The following is a 19227-nucleotide window of genomic DNA, read 5'->3' as shown; positions in this document are numbered from 1 at the left end:
CTATGGTGAGCTTTGTTATCTTGGCATCATGTACTTGGCACACAGTGTATTAGTATTATTTTGATATTTGTAGCGTTCTGTGAGGTCCTCTTTAATGTTTGTCATTGTTATATTTGTCTGTCATTATTATGTTTACCATTATTATGCTTATCATTATTATATGTTTCACTTTATTATATTTCTAACGCAAAGAATCCTGTGTTTAGATTAATGATCTAATAAGTTTGAGGATTTGCATAACATAATGACGTAATAGATAAGTGACAAGACCAGAATGTTTTCTGGTGGAAGGAATCCTCGATAAGACTGAGAATTGTAGTCCTGTGAGGATTGGATAGCTTGAGATAAATTGATATATCTTAGTGATAACATTTGTAATGGATTTGCAAGTCTTGTGGTAGAGCTGCGTGACCTTTCATGTGTCTCTGGTGACAACAATGACGGCAGTGTTCTTAAGACAGAAGACCAGACATCTTCTGGTACCTGTCAGGGTAATGGGCTCATCCTCTAGCATTCTCATTATTGTTTCTTATATGCAGTTTGATGTGATTGACACTTGTTGCTTGGATGATGCGAACTGCATGTGAGGACCTCGCTCTCTCCTATGTTATCTCCAGGGTCTCCAGAGTCTCCTGCGTCTCCAGGGTCTCCTGTGTCTCCAGGGTCTCCTGTGTCTCAAGGGTCTCAAGGGTCTCCTGTGTCTCCAGGGTCTCCTGTGTCTCTAGGGTCTCCTGTGTCTCCAAGGTCTCCTGTGTCTCCAGGGTCTCCTGTGTCTCAAGGGTCTCCTGTGTCTCCAGGGTCTCCTGTGTCTCTAGGGTCTCCTGTGTCTCCAAGGTCTCCTGCGTCTCCAGGGTCTCCTGCGTCCTTAGAGTTGACCCTTGACGCCTTTTGTATAAACAGTATTAATATTATCATTAACGACAGCAATACAAGAAGTAGTAATACCAATATAAACAACAACAGCAATAAAAGTAATAAAGGTACAGTCAATAAAACTGGTTGTATTCTTACCAGCTCAATTTCCTTCAAGTCCAAACTGGGACTTCAATTTCCAATTTTATGAACCAGGGGCGACTGCACTATCCAATCTCTTAACAGCACTTCCACAAACGTCCCCAAATTTTCCTCTCATCCAGTACCAGAATTCCGAGGTGCTACGCCAGCTCTTCAGCCCCGAACGAGATGATTCCAGCGAAATACGAACGTGACCCAGGAAACGACAGACAGAAATATATATTTATATTTTATATATATATATATATATATATATATATATATATATATATATATATATATATTATATATATATATTATATATATATATATATATATATATATATATATATATATATATATATATATATATATATATATATATAAATAATGTTGTACCTAGTAGCCAGAATGTAGTACTCGGTCTACTATGCAAGGTCCGATTTGCCTAATAAGCCAAGTTTTCCTAAATTTATATATTTTTCTAATTTAATTCTTATGAAATGATAGAGCTATCCATTTCATTATGTATGAGTTCATTTTGTTTAATTTGAGTTATAACTTACGTAGATATATGACCGAACCTAACCTAAACTAATATAACTAAGTCAATAATTTATGTTCCTAGTATAATATAATAATAATAATTCAAATACTGCCAATTGGATTTTTTTTGGAAAATCAAGAAAATCACTTGGCCCATTAGGCAAATCGGGCCTTGCATAGTTGGCCGAGAAGTGCGTTCTCGCTACTAGGTAGCTAGAACGCCAAGAGAGAGAAAGAGAGAAAGAGCCGTGAATCAAATCAAATCAAATCAAATGTTTAATCAGGTAAAGTTCATACATAAAGGTGAGATACAAACATTGATGGATTTATAGATAGAGCTAGTACATACCTTCCGGCCGACACTACCTATATTAAACTATTCATGTTTTCATGTGAAACAAACTGGGAGCCGGTCGGCCGAGCGGACAGCACACTGGGCTTGTGATCCTGTGGTCCTGGGTTCGATCCCAGGCGCCGGCGAGAAACAATGGGCAGAGTTTCTTTCACCCTATGCCCCTGTTACCTAGCAGTAAAATAGGTACCTGGGTGTTAGTCAGCTGTCACGGGCTGCTTCCTGGGGGTGGAGGCCTGGTCGAGGACCGGGCCGCGGGGACACTAAAAGCCCCGAAACCATCTCAAGATAACCTCAAGAAACTCCAAGAGTATTCTCTTCCGATCAATAAGCCTGGGAACCAATACAAAGCACAAACTAGTATCAAGAAAAGTAACTTATTAGGAATCGAATGAGATTTTGAAGGTCAGGTTGAGATCGGGTTCGATGCTAATGGCTTCTCCTGCGGTTAGAGACCATTTGCGGTCTAATTTCCTATTGACTTTAGAGCTCATTTCTTTGGATGATCATTACCTGTTTTTTTTTACTACAATATTTGGAATTGCATGTGTCAAGGAAGCTTAGATCATGACGCATGCTGTATTATGTATTGTGTACTCGAATACAGTTTCGTGTGTTGAATTTAAGACTTTCATTCACATACATTATTTAAAGTTCTCAATTGTTTTCGATGCTTCATTAATTCGTTGCCATATGAAACTAACATTTTTATATTTCAGTTCCTTAAGTAACACAAATATCATCAAGTTATATCATCAAGTTGACTCCAAGACCAAGACGAGCGGGGCGTCGGCTTGAGGCAGGACGCTGCCAGAGTATAGGACTCCAAGATGCAAGGAACCGCAGACATAAAACGAGATTTCGAGATTTATTAACTATGACAAGAGCAAGTGACTCCAGCTCGTGTTTGATGCATACGAAGAGTGTTCGTCTCTTATTCATCCAGCTCTTGCGCCCCAGGTTGACGTTCCATTATTATGAGTATATTATATATGAATTGTTTCCTTTTTTTAAACAATGTTTGATATCGTAATTGCGAATTTTTGAGAGCGACGAAGAAGAGAAAGTGTTGTTGGTCTCGGAGTATTTATGCCTATTTGGTTGGTCATCCATCCCACACCTGGCACTACACCCCTACCCCACACCTGGCACTACACCCCTACCCCACACCTGTTCACCTGTTGGAATAGCGTTGAGAGTTTAAAACTCCAGACACACGATACATATATTTCAAAATATTTTATTTACATTTTATAATTGGAGGATTTTGTGCATAGGAATTATGGCTGATACATTCCATGAAGGTAATCAGTTGGCAAGAAGTTAGTCCTAATTTGTGAAGTCTTAATACCTCTTTCCTCTTCCCCACAAGCTCTGCCTTAATAATATCTAAACAATTTCTCCTTCGTTTGGGGAGTTTTCAGGAGAAAGTTTTTCAGCCGGATATTTTGTGAGATGCAGCAGGTTGATGTGAAAACTTGTTATTGCTTAACTCAAGTGATGACCATGTTTGGCTTAAGGAAATTTTATTCTCGTAATCAACTCATCAACTGGAATATATGTGGCAAACAACCAATACGAAATCTCTCCAAGCAGCACTGATATTGATCAATATATATATATATATATATATATATATATATATATATATATATATATATATATATATATATATATATATATATATATATATATATATATATATATATATTTATATATATATATATATATATATATATATATATATAAATATATATATATATATATATATATATATATATATATTTATATATATATATATATATATATATATATATATATATAAATATATATATATATATATATATATATATATATATATATATATATATATATATATATATATATATATAAATATATATATATATATAGAAAAAACAGTTTCAGATATAAAGGACTGCTGAAGGCGTTTTCGGGCCTAAAAATAAACCTAAACAAGTACAAAATTAAAGAAAACATCACAGTCAAATGTACTACAATTAAAATACAACATGAAGCACTAGCAAAGCAACAACTTGAACCATGTATTTATACAAAACACAAATCAACAAACTTTCACATAAGACATATTCACTCAACGGGTCACATCTAAGATGACTCACCCACACTGACAGGCGCCGGAGAACCAACTGAAATACAGGAGTATGTAGTGTGAGTGTGTATGTGTGATGTATGAGGCGTGTATAAGTGTGGCGAGTAGAGTGAATGCGCTTATGTGTTTGTATACGTGTAGTGAGGAGCGCAAGTAAACCATTAGTATGGAGCACCTCCATTAAACCCATTAGCATTAATATCAGCACACACACGTCTCTTGCCTAAAGCAGGTGACATCGGAGGTCATTAATCAATGTATTCCTTAACAAGCTGTTTAAATCGCAACTGCTCATATGAAAAACTCGCCTTTTCTCTAAGAGATTAAATCCTTTGTTTCTGTAATGGATCCTTGGGATTAAGTTCCCCACCGCTTATCATGTCCTTTGTATCAGTAATGGCCGCAATATCTGGCTGCTATTGGCTTTGTCAAGGAGATAAACGATGGAGTAATGGAGTGGTATATGGCAGGGCATGGGTGTGGGAGAGAGCATGGGTGTGGGAGAGAGCATGGGTGTGGGAGAGAGCATGGGTGTGGGAGAGAGCATGGGCCAGACAGACGGAAGGGTGGAGGGGATGTGGGGAAGAGTGAGAGCTCTTGGAAGGGTTTGGAAGGGGTGGGGGAGGAGACAGCCGATGGCCGGGAGAGAGGTGATGAGGAAGACAACACCACAGTGGGGAGGGGGAAGACAACACCACAGTGGGGAGGGGGAAGACAACACCACAGTGGGGAGGGGGAAAACAACACCACAGTGGGGAGGGGGAAGACAACACAAAAACAAAAGACAAGACAACTAAGCAAAAGTAAACATAGTCTTGTAATAACAAACCCAAGAGTGGATGGAGTCGTTTCGTTACGAATCTTGAAGCGTTTTAAGAGGAAGAGGAGAAGGTGGAGGAGGAGGAGATCCAAAAGGAAGAGAACAGAGTGAACTGAGGAAGGGTGTCGTGGTGTAGTATACTGATGCAACAGATCAACAGGAACCTAACTACTCCCTCGGTCATTAACACAAGAGGTTAATCACCTTAATCGGCTACCAACGGCTCATTGGATATCCGTTCTGGATTTTTGTGATCTAATTCCAAACATTTTGAGAATACGGATTAGTTATTCAGGTAAATTAAGGCGCATTGATTCTTCGGACGGCATTGTCATACGTCTATTAGCAAGACACCGGAGTCGGTTAATGAGGTGCTTGGATTGTTAAGGCGATAATTAACGAGTTGTTGGTATTTACCGAGAGATAATTACAACAGCATTTACACTCGTCTTGATGGTGACTGGTGATACATCATATTTATATGTCTGGGTGGTGTTCCAGCAGACACGTGGTTGGTGTTCCAGCAGACACGTGGTTGGTGTTCCAGCAGACACGTGGTTGGTGATCCAGCAGACACGTGGTTGGTGATCCAGCAGACACGTGGGTGGTGTTCCAGCAGACACGTGGGTGGTGTTCCAACAGGCACGTGGTTGGTGTTCCAGCAGACACGTGGTTGGTGTTCCAGCAGACACGTGGTTGGTGTTCCAGCAGACACGTGGTTGGTGTTCCAGCAGACACGTGGTTGGTGATCCAGCAGACACCTGGGTGGTGTTCCAGCAGACACGTGGGTGGTGTTCCAGCAGACACATGGGTGGTGTTCCAGCAGACACCTGGGTGGTGTTCCAGCAGACACGTGGGTGGTGTTCCAGCAGACACCTGGGTGGTGTTCCAGCAGACACCTGGGTGGTGTTCCAGCAGACACCTGGGTAGTGTTCCAGCAGACACCTGGGTGGTGTTCCAGCAGACACGTGGTTTGTGATCCAGCAGACACCTGGGTGGTGTTCCAGCAGACACGTGGTTGGTGATCCAGCAGACACGTGGTTGGTGTTCCAGCAGACAGGTGATTGGTGTTCCAGCAGACACGTGGTTGGTGTTCCAGCAGACACATGGGTGGTGTTCCAGCAGACACGTGGATGGTGTTCCAGCAGACACGTGGTTGGTGTTCCAGCAGACACCTGGATGGTGTTCCAGCAGACACGTGGTTGGTGTTCCAGCAGACACGTGGTTGGTGTTCCAGCAGACACGTGGTTGGTGTTCCAGCAGACATGTGGGTGGTGTTCCAGCAGACACGTGGGTGGTGTTCCAGCAGACACCTGGGAGGTGTTCCAGCAGACACGTGGGTGGTGTTCCAGCAGACACGTGGGTGGTGTTCCAGCAGACACGTGGATGGTGTTCCAGCAGACACGTGGTTGGTGTTCCAGCAGACACGTGGTTGGTGTTCCAGCAGACACGTGGGAGGTGTTCCAGCAGACACGTGGGAGGTGTCCCAGCAGACACGTGGTTGGTGTTCCAGCAGACACCTGGGAGGTGTTCCAGCAGACACCTGGGAGGTGTCCCAGCAGACACGTGGATGGTGTTCCAGCACACACCCACAACACCCGCCACACACACCCGCCACACACACCCGCCACACCCACCCACAACACCCGCCACACACCCACAACACCCGCCACAAACACCCGCAACACCCGCCACACACACCCACAACACCCGCCACACACACACACAACACCAGCAACACCCACAACACCCGCCACACACACCCGCAACACCCACAACACCCGCCAGACACACCCACAACACCCGCCACACACCCACAACACCCGCCACACACACCCAAAACACCCGCCACACACACCCACAACACCCGCCACACACACCCACAACACCCGCCACAAACACCCGCAACACCCGCCACACACCCACAACACCCGCCACACACACCCACAACACCCGCCACACACACCCGCCACAAACACCCGCAACACCCGCCACACACACCCACAACACCCGCCACACACACCCACAACACCAGCAACACCCACAACACCCGCCACACACACCCGCAACACCCACAACACCCGCCACACACACCCACAACACCCGCCACACACCCACAACACCAGCAACACCCACAACACCCGCCACACACACCCACAACACCCTCAACACCCACAACACCCGCCACACACCCACAACACCCGCCACACACACCCACAACACCCACACACCCTCAACACCCACAACACCCGCCACACACCCGCAACACCCACACACCCTCAACACCCACAACACCCGCCACACACCCGCAACACCCACACACCCTCAACACCCACAACACCCGCCACACACCCGCAACACCCACACACCCTCAACACCCTCAACACCCGCCACACACCCGCAACACCCACACACCCTCAACACCCACAACACCCGCCACACACCCGCAACACCCACACACCCTCAACACCCGCCACACACCCACAACACCCGCCACACACACACACCCGCAACACCCACACACCCTCAACACCCGCCACACACCCGCAACACCCACACACCCTCAACACCCTCAACACCCGCCACACACCCGCAACACCCACACACCCTCAACACCCACAACACCCGCCACACACCCGCAACACCCGCCACAGCTTTATCACAAAATATTTAACATGATGCCTAGATTCGCCATAAGATAATTACCGGGTTACTGACGCGAATTAATTAACAAGATATTTTATGTGGTAGTCAAAATATTACACAAATATTTTGATGTGGCATAAATAGCTTTGTGCAGTTTCTAATTAATGAGGTGCAAGGTTATCAACCAATCATTGCAATGTTGGGTCGATGAGTGTATATATATATATATATATATATATATATATATATATATATATATATATATATATATATATATATCAATCAGGTCCCTTCTTCGACTAAACGTTTCCCTTATGTCAGAGTCGTTCAGAGTGAAGACTAGGTCGAGTCTCGCTGGTTCATCGTTGCCTCTTATTCTTGTGGGGTCCCTGGCATGCTGACTTAAAAAGTTTGTTTCTTGTCGCCACCTCCAACAGTTTAGCTCTCCATGTTTCCTCACCTACATGTGGTTCATTGTTTTCCCACTCTACCTTCCGTGATTGAAGTCCCCAATGATGAGCAGATGGGATTTATTTCTACAGGCAGCAGTGGCTGCTCCCTGTGTGTGTGTGTGTGTGTGTGTGTGTGTGTGTGTGTGTGTGTGTGTGTGTGTGTGTGTGTGTGTGTGTGTGTGTGTGTGTGTGTGTGTGTGCGTGTGTGTGTGGAAAAAACAATGAAAAAATGAGGAATGTCATTAATGTGATTAGTCTCATTGATCATTTCGTACACACACACACACACACACACACACACACACACACACACACACACACACACACACACACACACACACACATGGAGAGCGAAGGTGAAGCTGGAGGAGGCAGAAGTCACACTGCAGCAAGCTCCTGGAATTATCGAATTACCTAAGTATTGGGCACAGGTTGAGGGCTACAGTGGTGTCCCAGGTTACATAAAGGTTCAGGGAAGAGTAAAAGCAAATAAAATACAATAAACAAGTAAAAGTGAGTGAAAATAGCCGAGTGGAAAAGTTTGTTTTGGTCTAGAACAAAATCAAAGATGGCCGCCGCCACCACCCCCACTGAGAATGTAAACACACCATCAGATGATGGTTTCAAAGGATTCTCAACACAAGATATAAGGAAAGGAGGTGTTCTTGGCAGGTTAGAGATAATTGAGGATATGCAAAAGAAGTATGAAGAAAAAGTGCTTAAATTGGAAGAGGACAATGGAGCTCTTTGGAGTGAGCTTTGCACTCTAAAAGGGAGTATGCTTCAACAAGGTAAGATTATTACTGCATTAACAGACAAGGTAACAAATCAGGAGGAGCAAATCAAGGAACTAGTGAAAGAAAATGAGGCATGGGAAGTGAAGTGGGGTGACTTTGAAGAAATAAACAAGAAAATAGACTCATACGGTGAACAACTCCAAGCAAGCCTAAGGGCTAACATAGAGTTAGGTAAGGATCTCCAACTGGAAACTTCACTGACAACTCACATAGAGGAGGTGAATAAAGAACTAGAAAAGTATAAAGAAGAAATAAAAGCGACATATGCTGAAGTTGTAAAAGAGAAAGAGACTATCAAAGAAGTGTGTTCGGAAGTCAAAACCAGAAATGACCAACAAGAAGCAGAAATTAGGCAAGCAATTAGGAAAGAACTGGTTACCAACAGTAAACTGGTACAAAACACTGCAGATAGAACTAAGTCCATAATCATTTTTGGATGTTTAGAGAAGGAAATTTCATCTAGGGTGGACCGAGCGGCAGAAGAGATGAAAATCATAGAGAAAATAGTAGGTTTAGGAGAAGGCTCAAAGGAAAATGTCTGTGATTTTAGAAGAATAGGAAAATATGAGAAAGAAAAGAACCGCCCCTTAAGGGTGACATTTAATGGAGTGAAAAACATGATGGAAGTGCTAAGAAATGCCAGGAAACTGCAGAGTGATGAGGTTGGCAAATCTTGGTCAATAAGACAAGACCTCTCCAAGGAAGACAGAGAAAAGCTAAAAATGAACCTAATTGAGGCAAAACGTCTAAATGGGGATAGAAATGAAGAAGACAGAAATTCTTTTTTTTACAAAGTGACAGGGACTGGAAAGCTTGTGAAATGGTACATAAAAACAAAGCAACAAGATCAGTAGTGGAAGGGGGAGTAAAGAGCAAAGGAAAAGGGAACATGTTCCTGAAAATTGTATATACCAACATAGATGGAGTGAGGTCAAAAACTTTGGAGTTGCAAGATATAATCCAGCTTAGGGTCCCAGATATTGTTGCATTATCAGAGACGAAACTTGAAGGAAATATAATAAATGAAGTCGTATTCCCAAGAGGCTATTCAGTTTGGAGACGTGACAGGAAAAATTGGAAGGGAGGAGGAGTGGCTGTACTGGTGAAAAAACACCTGAAGGTAAAAGAGTTAATATTTGAAAACCCTCGAGATATTGACATAATGGCATTGCAGGTCTGGAATCAGGATGATAAGCTGATAATTGTAAATACCTACAGCCCACCAGCAAGCAACACATGGACAAAGGAAGAACTGGATGACAAACGAGAGGGCCTCATAATGGTCATGAGAGATATTATTGTACAAGCAGATAAAGATAAATCACGACTGTTGATACTGGGGGACTTCAACTTTAGAGCAATAGACTGGGAGGCCTATGAAGCAAGAACGGAGGACTTTTGGACATGCAGATTTGTGAACCTCATTCTGGAGACATTCTTGTATCAACACATAAAGCAAGCCACAAGAATGAGGGAAGGAGATGTACCGTCAGTACTGGATCTAGTATTCACCAGGAAAGAAGAAGAGATTTTTGACATCCAGTACCTTCCTCCCTTGGGAAAGAGTGATCACGTCCTGTTAGACATTAAATATGCTTTAAGATATCATCTAGAAGAAAATGGGGATATTGAAACAGTTGATAAACTCGATTTAAGGAGAGGCAACTATGGGGAACTTCGAAATTTTTTTAATGAGTGTAATTGGACAGAATTGTTGCTAGGCAGGGAAGTAAATGAAATGTATGCCAAATTTTTAAAACTATACGAGGAAGGCACACAAACATTCATACCAAAACAGAGACGCAGGGCCAGAAAACAGGATTGGTTCGACAGAAATTGTGAGAGGGCAAGAGACCAAAAGACACAAAAATGGAATCAGTATAGGAAGAGGCCAAACCCCCAAACATACCAGCGATACAAAGATGCGAGAAACAACTATACAGCAGTAAGGAGAGAGGCAGAAAGAAATTTTGAAAAAGGGATAGCAGATAAATGTAAAACAGAACCGGGCCTATTCTACAAATTCATAAACAACAAATTGCAGGTAAAGGATAATATCCAGAGGTTGAAAATGGGAAACAGATTCACGGAAAATGAAAAGGAAATGTGTGAAACATTAAATGAAAAGTTCCAAAGTGTGTTTGTACAAAATGAAATCTTCAGAGAACCAGACACAATAAGAATTCCAGAGAACAACATAGAGCGGATAGAGGTGTCTAGAGATGAAGTGGAAAATATGCTAAAGGAGCTCGGGAAGAACAAAGCAGCTGGCCCAGATGGCGTTTCACCATGGGTTCTGAGAGAATGTGCATCTGAACTCAGCATTCCACTTCACCTGATCTTTCAGGCATCCCTGTGTACAGGAATCGTAGCAGACGTGTGGAAACAGGCTAACATAGTTCCAATCTACAAAAGTGGCAGCAGGGAAGACCCCCTCAATTATAGACCTGTATCATTGACAAGTGTAATAGTGAAAGTATTGGAAAAGCTAATCAAAACTAAATGGGTAGAACACCTGGAGAAAAATGATATAATATCAGACAGACAGTATGGTTTTCGATCTGGAAGATCCTGTGTATCGAATTTACTCAGTTTCTATGATCGAGCCACAGAGATATTACAGGAAAGAGATGGTTGGGTTGACTGCATCTATCTGGACCTAAAAAAGGCTTTCGACAGAGTTCCACATAAGAGGTTGTTCTGGAAACTGGAAAATATTGGAGGGGTGACAGGTAAGCTTCTATCATGGATGAAAAATTTTCTGACTGATAGAAAAATGAGGGCAGTAATCAGAGGCAATGTGTCGGAATGGAGAAATGTCACAAGTGGAGTACCACAGGGTTCAGTTCTTGCACCAGTGATGTTTATTGTGTACATAAATGATCTACCAGTTGGTATACAGAATTATATGAACATGTTTGCTGATGATGCTAAGATAATAGGAAGGATAAGAAATTTAGATGATTGTCATGCCCTTCAAGAAGACCTGGACAAAATAAGTATATGGAGCACCACATGGCAAATGGAATTTAATGTTAATAAATGTCATGTTATGGAATGTGGAATAGGAGAACATAGACCCCACACAACCTATATATTATGTGAGAAATCTTTAAAGAATTCTGATAAAGAAAGAGATCTAGGAGTGGTTCTAGATAGAAAACTATCACCTGAGGACCACATAAAGAATATTGTGCAAGGAGCCTATGCAATGCTTTCTAACTTCAGAATTGCATTTAAATACATGGATGGCGATATACTAAGGAAATTGTTCATGACTTTTGTTAGGCCAAAGCTAGAATATGCAGCTGTTGTGTGGTGCCCATATCTTAAGAAGCACATCAACAAACTGGAAAAGGTGCAAAGACATGCTACTAAGTGGCTCCCAGAACTGAAGGGCAAGAGCTACGAGGAGAGGTTAGAAGCATTAAATATGCCAAAACTAGAAGACAGAAGAAAAAGAGGTGATATGATCACTACGTACAAAATAGTAACAGGAATTGATAAAATCGACAGGGAAGACTTCCTGAGACCTGGAACTTCAAGAACAAGAGGTCACAGATTTAAACTAGCTAAACACAGATGCCGAAGAAATATAAGAAAATTCACCTTCGCAAATAGAGTGGTAGACGGTTGGAACAAGTTAAGTGAGAAGGTGGTGGAGGCCAAGACCGTCAGTAGTTTCAAAGCGTTATATGACAAAGAGTGCTGGGAAGACGGGACACCACGAGCGTAGCTCTCATCCTGTAACTACACTTAGGTAATTACACTTAGGTAATTACACACACACACACACACACACACACACACACACACACACACACACACACACACACACACACACATACACACACACACTGGGGGGTCCCCCAGGTGCGGAGGGGGTTCTGGGTCAGCAAAACTCCTGGTGGTCTCCCAGGCTGGTGGTGAAGTCTGTCGTCAGACTCCTCTAACTTGTGCTACCATTGTGATCCTTCTCCTTGGTGTCACTACCACCATACCAGCCTGTGGTAGGGTGTACCAGCCTGTGGTAGGGTGTACCGGCCTGTGGTAGGGTGTAGTGTACCAGCCTGTGGTAGGATGTACCAGCCTGTGGTAGGGTGTACCGGTCTGTGGTAGGGTGTAGTGTACCAGCCTGTGGTAGGGTGTACCAGCCTGTGGTAGGGTGTACCGGCCTGTGGTAGGGTGTACCAGCCTGTGGTAGAGTGTACCAGCCTGTAGTAGGGTGTACCAGCCTGTGGTAGGGTGTACCGGCCTGTGGTAGGGTGTACCGGCCTGTGGTAGGGTGTACCAGCCTGTGGTAGGGTGTACCAGCCTGTGGTAGGGTGTACCAGCCTGTGGTAGGGTGTACCGGCCTGTGGTAGGGTGTACCAGCCTGTGGTAGGGTGTACCGGCCTGTGGTAGGGTGTACCAGCCTGTGGTAGGGTGTACCGGCCTGTGGTAGGGTGTACCGGCCTGTGGTACGGTGTACCAGCCTGTGGTACGGTGTAGTGTACCAGACAGTCCTCAGTGTTTATATTCACTTAACATTATTTACCTTCATGATTGATGAAAAGTTGACACTGTGAAGATTAATTATCAAAAGTGTTTTGTTTACACCTCCTTGTTATTGAATATATGAATATGTTTAATGAATAGACAAACAGACATAAACTAAAAACATCATAGGTAGTTTGTACTCATGTATGCGTTCATCTACCTGCGGTTTTTTTTTACAGTAAACATACATGAAAACAGGAAATTAAGAAAACAGGAAGGTGTGGCACACACAGGAAGGTTAGTCATGGAAGAGGAAGAGAGAGAATGAATAAGGATAAATTAAAAATATTAATGATATGTCAACCTGTCCTCCTGATGGTACGTCGCACTTTGACGTATACGTTACCTATGCCCCCCCACCTCCCACCCAAAAACGAAAATACTGTCTTGTTTTCTGTTTTGGGTCCTCTGGTATGTTAGGATAGGGCAATTTAGTACGAATTTCGTGACGTTGTGAGACCTGAGGAGGACGGGTTGGATATTTACCAATAGATACCGAGTACGAGAAAGTGATATAAAGTAAGATGGAGGAAGAGAGAGAGAGAGGGAGGGAGGAAAGGCGAGGGGTAGATGAAGGGAAAGGGAGAGAGCGAATTATCAAGAGAAAACCACCAAGCCATTACACCTATATAGCACTTGGAAGGGGTCAGGATAAAGATTTCGAATGAGGCGGGGTGAAAGAACGATTCCCAACCACTTGGACGGTCGGGGATTGAACCCCGACCTGTATAAAGCGAGATCGTCGCTCTACCGTCCAGCCCATGGAGGAGACAAAGGGCATTGGGAGGGTGGGGGGGGGGTGATGGGGGCGTAGAAGTAATCTAGCACTACCCTCTTATGATCAGGGAGCCAGGGGGATGGGCTGAGGGAGAAGGAGGGGGTGAGGGGGAAGGAGGATCTGAGGGGGACGGAGAGTGAGGGTTAAGAACAAGAGGAATGGAGAGGAAAAACTCGTGGGGCGTCAGCGAGGGGAAACGTTGTCAAGGCTTAAGGGGGAAACAATGAGAAAATCAATACTGACTTTGAGTGATTGACCTTTTGACCCCAACACTGTAACAACACACACCAGCCAGACCTACACACAAGAGGCAGGAGAGAGGATGCTTAAAACTTCCGTCGTGCGCCTTAGTGAACACAACAAAGTAATACTGATTCGGTGTGTCGGTTCAGGAAGCCTGCATATACATTATATATATATATATATATATATATATATATATATATATATATATATATATATATATATATATATATGTCGTACCTAATAGCCAGAACTCACTTCTCAGCCTACTATGCAAGGCCCGATTTGCCTAATAAGAAAAGTTTTCATGAATTAATGTTTTTTCGTCTACCTAACCTACCTAACCTAACCTAACCTAGCTTTTTTTGGCTACCTAACCTAACCTTACCTATATATATAGGTTAGGTTAGGTTAGGTAGGGTTGGTTAGGTTCGGTCATATATCTACGTTAATTTTAACTCCAATAAAAAAAAATTGACCTCATACATAGTGAAAAGGGTAGCTTTATCATTTCATAAGAAAAAAATTATAGTAAATATATTAATTCAGGAAAACTTGGCTTATTAGGCAAATCGGGCCTTGAATAGTAGGCTGAGAAGTGAGTTCTGGCTACTAGGTACGACATATATATATATAATGGAGCTGAGGTACCGAGGTGCGGGGGATCAGTCTTAAACCATGTCACCTCAAGTCGGACAGAGTGGTAGGGTGGTGACAGGTCCCGACGAACGCAAGATCTCGTGAGACGGGTGAAGGTGACGTCAAGGTGTCGAAGACTTTAAAGACCACGAAGAAAATTGGTTGATGTGTGGAGGCGGTTGTAAAACCCCCCATGAGGAATTCGTACAAGAATAAACACCGTTCTGATTGCCGCCAACCGAGCGTGGAATCGGATATTTGTTCCAAAAACGCATGGGCTCACGCCACGGAAATTACTAAGCCTAGCAACACTTGGTGATCAGGAAGTGATTGTCTACCGCGGTCCTGTGAGTATTAACTCCTGGGCAGGTCCACCTCCTGCCGTTATCTGCTCCTCGTGCCTCTTGGCCACCACTATGTGGAAAAGCGAACACTCCGTATTATATATTTCTGCACATATATTATGTCTTAAATAACCCAAGCGGACTTTGTACCTTGTCCCATGTCAACATAAACAAACTGCGCACAATTTCTACATCATCACAACGACCGGGACATTTAAACTAGTGAGAAGTCCTCCCACCCCATCTATCCACTCTCCCCAACCACACCCAGGACTCGTCACACGCCCACACACACACACCCGACAACACCCAGGACTCGTCACACGCCCACACACACCCGACAACATCCAGGACTAGTCACACACCCACACACACACCCGACAACATCCAGGACTCGTCACACACCCACACACACACCCGACAACACCCAGGACTCGTCACACGCCCACACACACACCCGACAACATCCAGGACTCGTCACACGCCCACACACACACCCGACAACACCCAGGACTCGTCACACGCCCACACACACCCGACAACATCCAGGACTAGTCACACACCCACACACACACCCGACAACATCCAGGACTCGTCACACACCCACACACACACCCGACAACACCCAGGACTCGTCACACGCCCACACACACACCCGACAACACCCAGGACTCGGCATCAACGCCAGATCGATATCTCAGAGGGTGTGAGGGGCGTCGGTAACCTCTCCGCCAGACGGAGCGCACAGTGTGTGCCCGAGCAGGGGCTCCACACTCTCCACCAATCATATCCTGACCAACACCGCGCACTGAATTACCACTTTCTTGACACACAATTCAATATATGAACAATACGTATTATTATTATTAATACGCATTATTTAATTATTTAGAAAATATTTACAAGTGTATTAATATTTTCGTAGCCAAAGCATTCAGTATATAAATAATACGCTGGGCCAGAGCACACAGTATATCAATAATGAACTAGCCCGGAGCGCGCATTATAAGACAACCCGTTCTCGCAAATTTAATAAGTCAATATTGACTTATTAAATATGTGCATAGGTGACATACTTAACATAATAGATGCCCTTAAAAAGATTCATAGAAAACACCGACCTTACCTAACCTACTTAGTATGTTAAGATAAGCATCTTATTGCTTCGTAATTACAATTATTACCTAACCTATAATAGGTATAGATTAAGTAATAATTGTAATTACGAAGCAATAAGATGCTTATTTTAAGATACTAACAAGGTTAGGTAAGGTTGGTGTTTTCTATGAATCTTTTTAAGGGTATCTATTATGTTTAGTATATCACCTATGCACGTAGTTAATAAGTCAATATTGACTTTACGAATTTGCGAGAACGGGTTGTATAAGAACAATACCCTAGCTTAAGAATTGTGGTAGTTTCTTTACATAGTTTATCCTCGTCAATATTTACACCGTCATCCGGGACAACTCTGGCAACCTAAGACTCAACCTTCCATGGAACCTGTGTTGTCTTGTAAATGAAAACATAAACAACTCTTTAATTTTACACGATTTGTAAACATTATTCTTAATCAATGAACTAGACTCGAAATTATAATTACGTTAAATACAATTGAAGCCATTTGTATTTAATTTACTTTAAACATACATCCGGAACTTAATTTGCATTCAACACACGCACTCAAACTCAAGTTTTTTGTATCTAATTATTGATATATTACACATAGGGCTTCCTATCAGCCGTCCTCCCGTTATCACACAGTGCTGTCTACAAGTGAACCTCCCACATCAACACACACTTCCCCATGAACCTCTCTCCTGGTGAACACATAGAACCTCCAATAACACTACTCTGCCCATAATACTACTTTCCCCTTAACACTATTCTCCCCTTAACACTACTCTCCCCTTAACACTATTCTCCCCTTAACACTATTCTCCCATAAAATAACAGGCCTCTTAACAAGCATTAAGCTCCATATAAACACACAGACCTGCCCAAAACAAACTGTCCTCCGCACAAACGCAGCTTTCCCCATAATATTTGCTATTAACACAACCCTCCCTGTCAAAACATAAGCCTTTCCTCAGACATACAATCTTCCCAATAAGCACAATCTTCCCCACCAAAACAAACAATCCTACCCACCAAAATATCAATCATCTGCCAGAAAAAACAATCCCCACAAATCACTATTCTTCACCCCCCCCCTTAAAAAAAAAATCCTTGCCAAGCAAGAGAAGAAAAGAAAATATTTATCATATTTCTTGAGACACAATTCCCCAATACCATTCCTCGGGAACTATTCCATCACAACAACGATCTTTTCCACACCCATTCCCACACGACCACAAATTTTCCAGAATTTGTCCATACAAATTTCCACTTTCCTTGCAAACACTCTTCTACATAGTGTAAACCTGCTGCTGTACACCCACTGTTGTACACCCACCATTGTACACCCACCGTTGTACACCCACCGTTGTACACCCACTGTTGTACACCAACTGCTGTACACCCACTGTTGTACACCCACTGTTGCACACACCCATACCCTGCCCTACCATCACTCAACAACAGCGGCCCGAGGAAGGAGACCCAGACACACAGACAGCCGTAAAGACTGCCATTTGTGAAGTCATAAGAGACGCAGTCTTCACCGGGTCACGCCCATACTCCCTCATGCTGCGAGGGAGTAAATATAATTCATTGTGTCGCGGGACAGGAAGCCAGAGTGTATTGATACACATTTGGCTTTCATAGAGGGTCCCCCTCCCCCCACAAGACAGAATTACTGACCCCGCCCAGGATGCAACTCCACATCAAGCTGACTAATGGTATGTAAGAAAATATGAAATATGAAAATTTGAAAACAAATGGAGATGTGGCACTACTAATAAATGAAACATGGATCTCTTAAAAATTTTCAGTACTGAACAACAACGAGGTCTTGCACTGAATCGAAGCATTCAGAAGATTATACACAACATATATCCAAGCCATTACAGAAGTAGGATCTCGCAGTAGAGTGGGTTTCGTTCTTGACTCACACTCGGCGATACCGGGTTGGATTCCCGGATGAACAAGTTTCCTTTCACCTAATGCCACTGGTCATCTAGCAGTAGATAGGTACCAAGGATTTAGGCAACTGTTGTGGGGTGGATTTCTAGAGAAGGTGAGTAGTTCGACCTTGGGGAGTCCTCGATACAAGCCTAAAGTATATATACACACAGGCTTCCTGTCCTCTACAACGGACACTAAATATGCAGAACCAGCATGGAAGCTCCACTTCTATAAGCCAAAATTGAGAAACAATAGAAATTTAGTACAAGACTAATCCCAAAAAATTAAGAGAATGGAATAAGATGACAGACCTCGTTCACGTTCACGGAACGTAATGACACTGTAAGAAAGACAAAAAACATAGTTGGACACCACACCATAACGGTCCAAGACGGAGCGAAATCTTTCTTTATTTTCATATGCTCGGGTCGGGTGTTAATTTTCAGCCACGTTATTGTGACTTACTCCGCGCTCAATACGCGCGTTATCCTGACATAAGAAGTAATTGTTGATATTGGTGAATTAGAGACATAGTTTAGCAGCAGCGTAGCGAGAGGACACGCAGGGAAGCTGGCCTGAGCCACTGAGAGGTGAGGAAACAGAATTAGAAGGGGTCGGGATCGTTGTGTTTAACGAAGCAACATTGCAAAGTAAAAGCCCAGAATCTGAAGCTCTGTCCAGAAAACTGTTAAGTCAGAACTGTTAGTTAAGAACACATTTCTTAGTTCCATTCTCAACCGGTAATTACCCCCTATTTTATTCCCCAACGGCCATTCCTACTTTCCCACATACCCACTTTGGCATTCCCCAATTCCATTCCTGCTCATCCATTCCTCCAGTCCCACTCTCCATCACCCACTCGCCGAAGACGAGACAGGAGG

General features: G+C 43.3%; 1 protein-coding gene across 1 annotated transcript in view; it reads right to left on the bottom strand.

Annotated features, from left to right (window-relative positions):
• The window catches only part of Dscam1 (Down syndrome cell adhesion molecule 1), a 659150-nt gene that overhangs the window by 130757 nt on the left and 509166 nt on the right, over positions 1-19227 (bottom strand). The window lies entirely within an intron of this gene.

This window comes from Procambarus clarkii, chromosome 9, assembly GCF_040958095.1.
Source record: "Procambarus clarkii isolate CNS0578487 chromosome 9, FALCON_Pclarkii_2.0, whole genome shotgun sequence".
In the NCBI taxonomy this organism is placed as follows: Eukaryota; Metazoa; Arthropoda; class Malacostraca; order Decapoda; family Cambaridae; genus Procambarus; species Procambarus clarkii.
The sequence above is the reverse complement of the archived record's forward strand: the minus strand, read 5'-3'. Positions and strand labels throughout refer to the sequence as shown.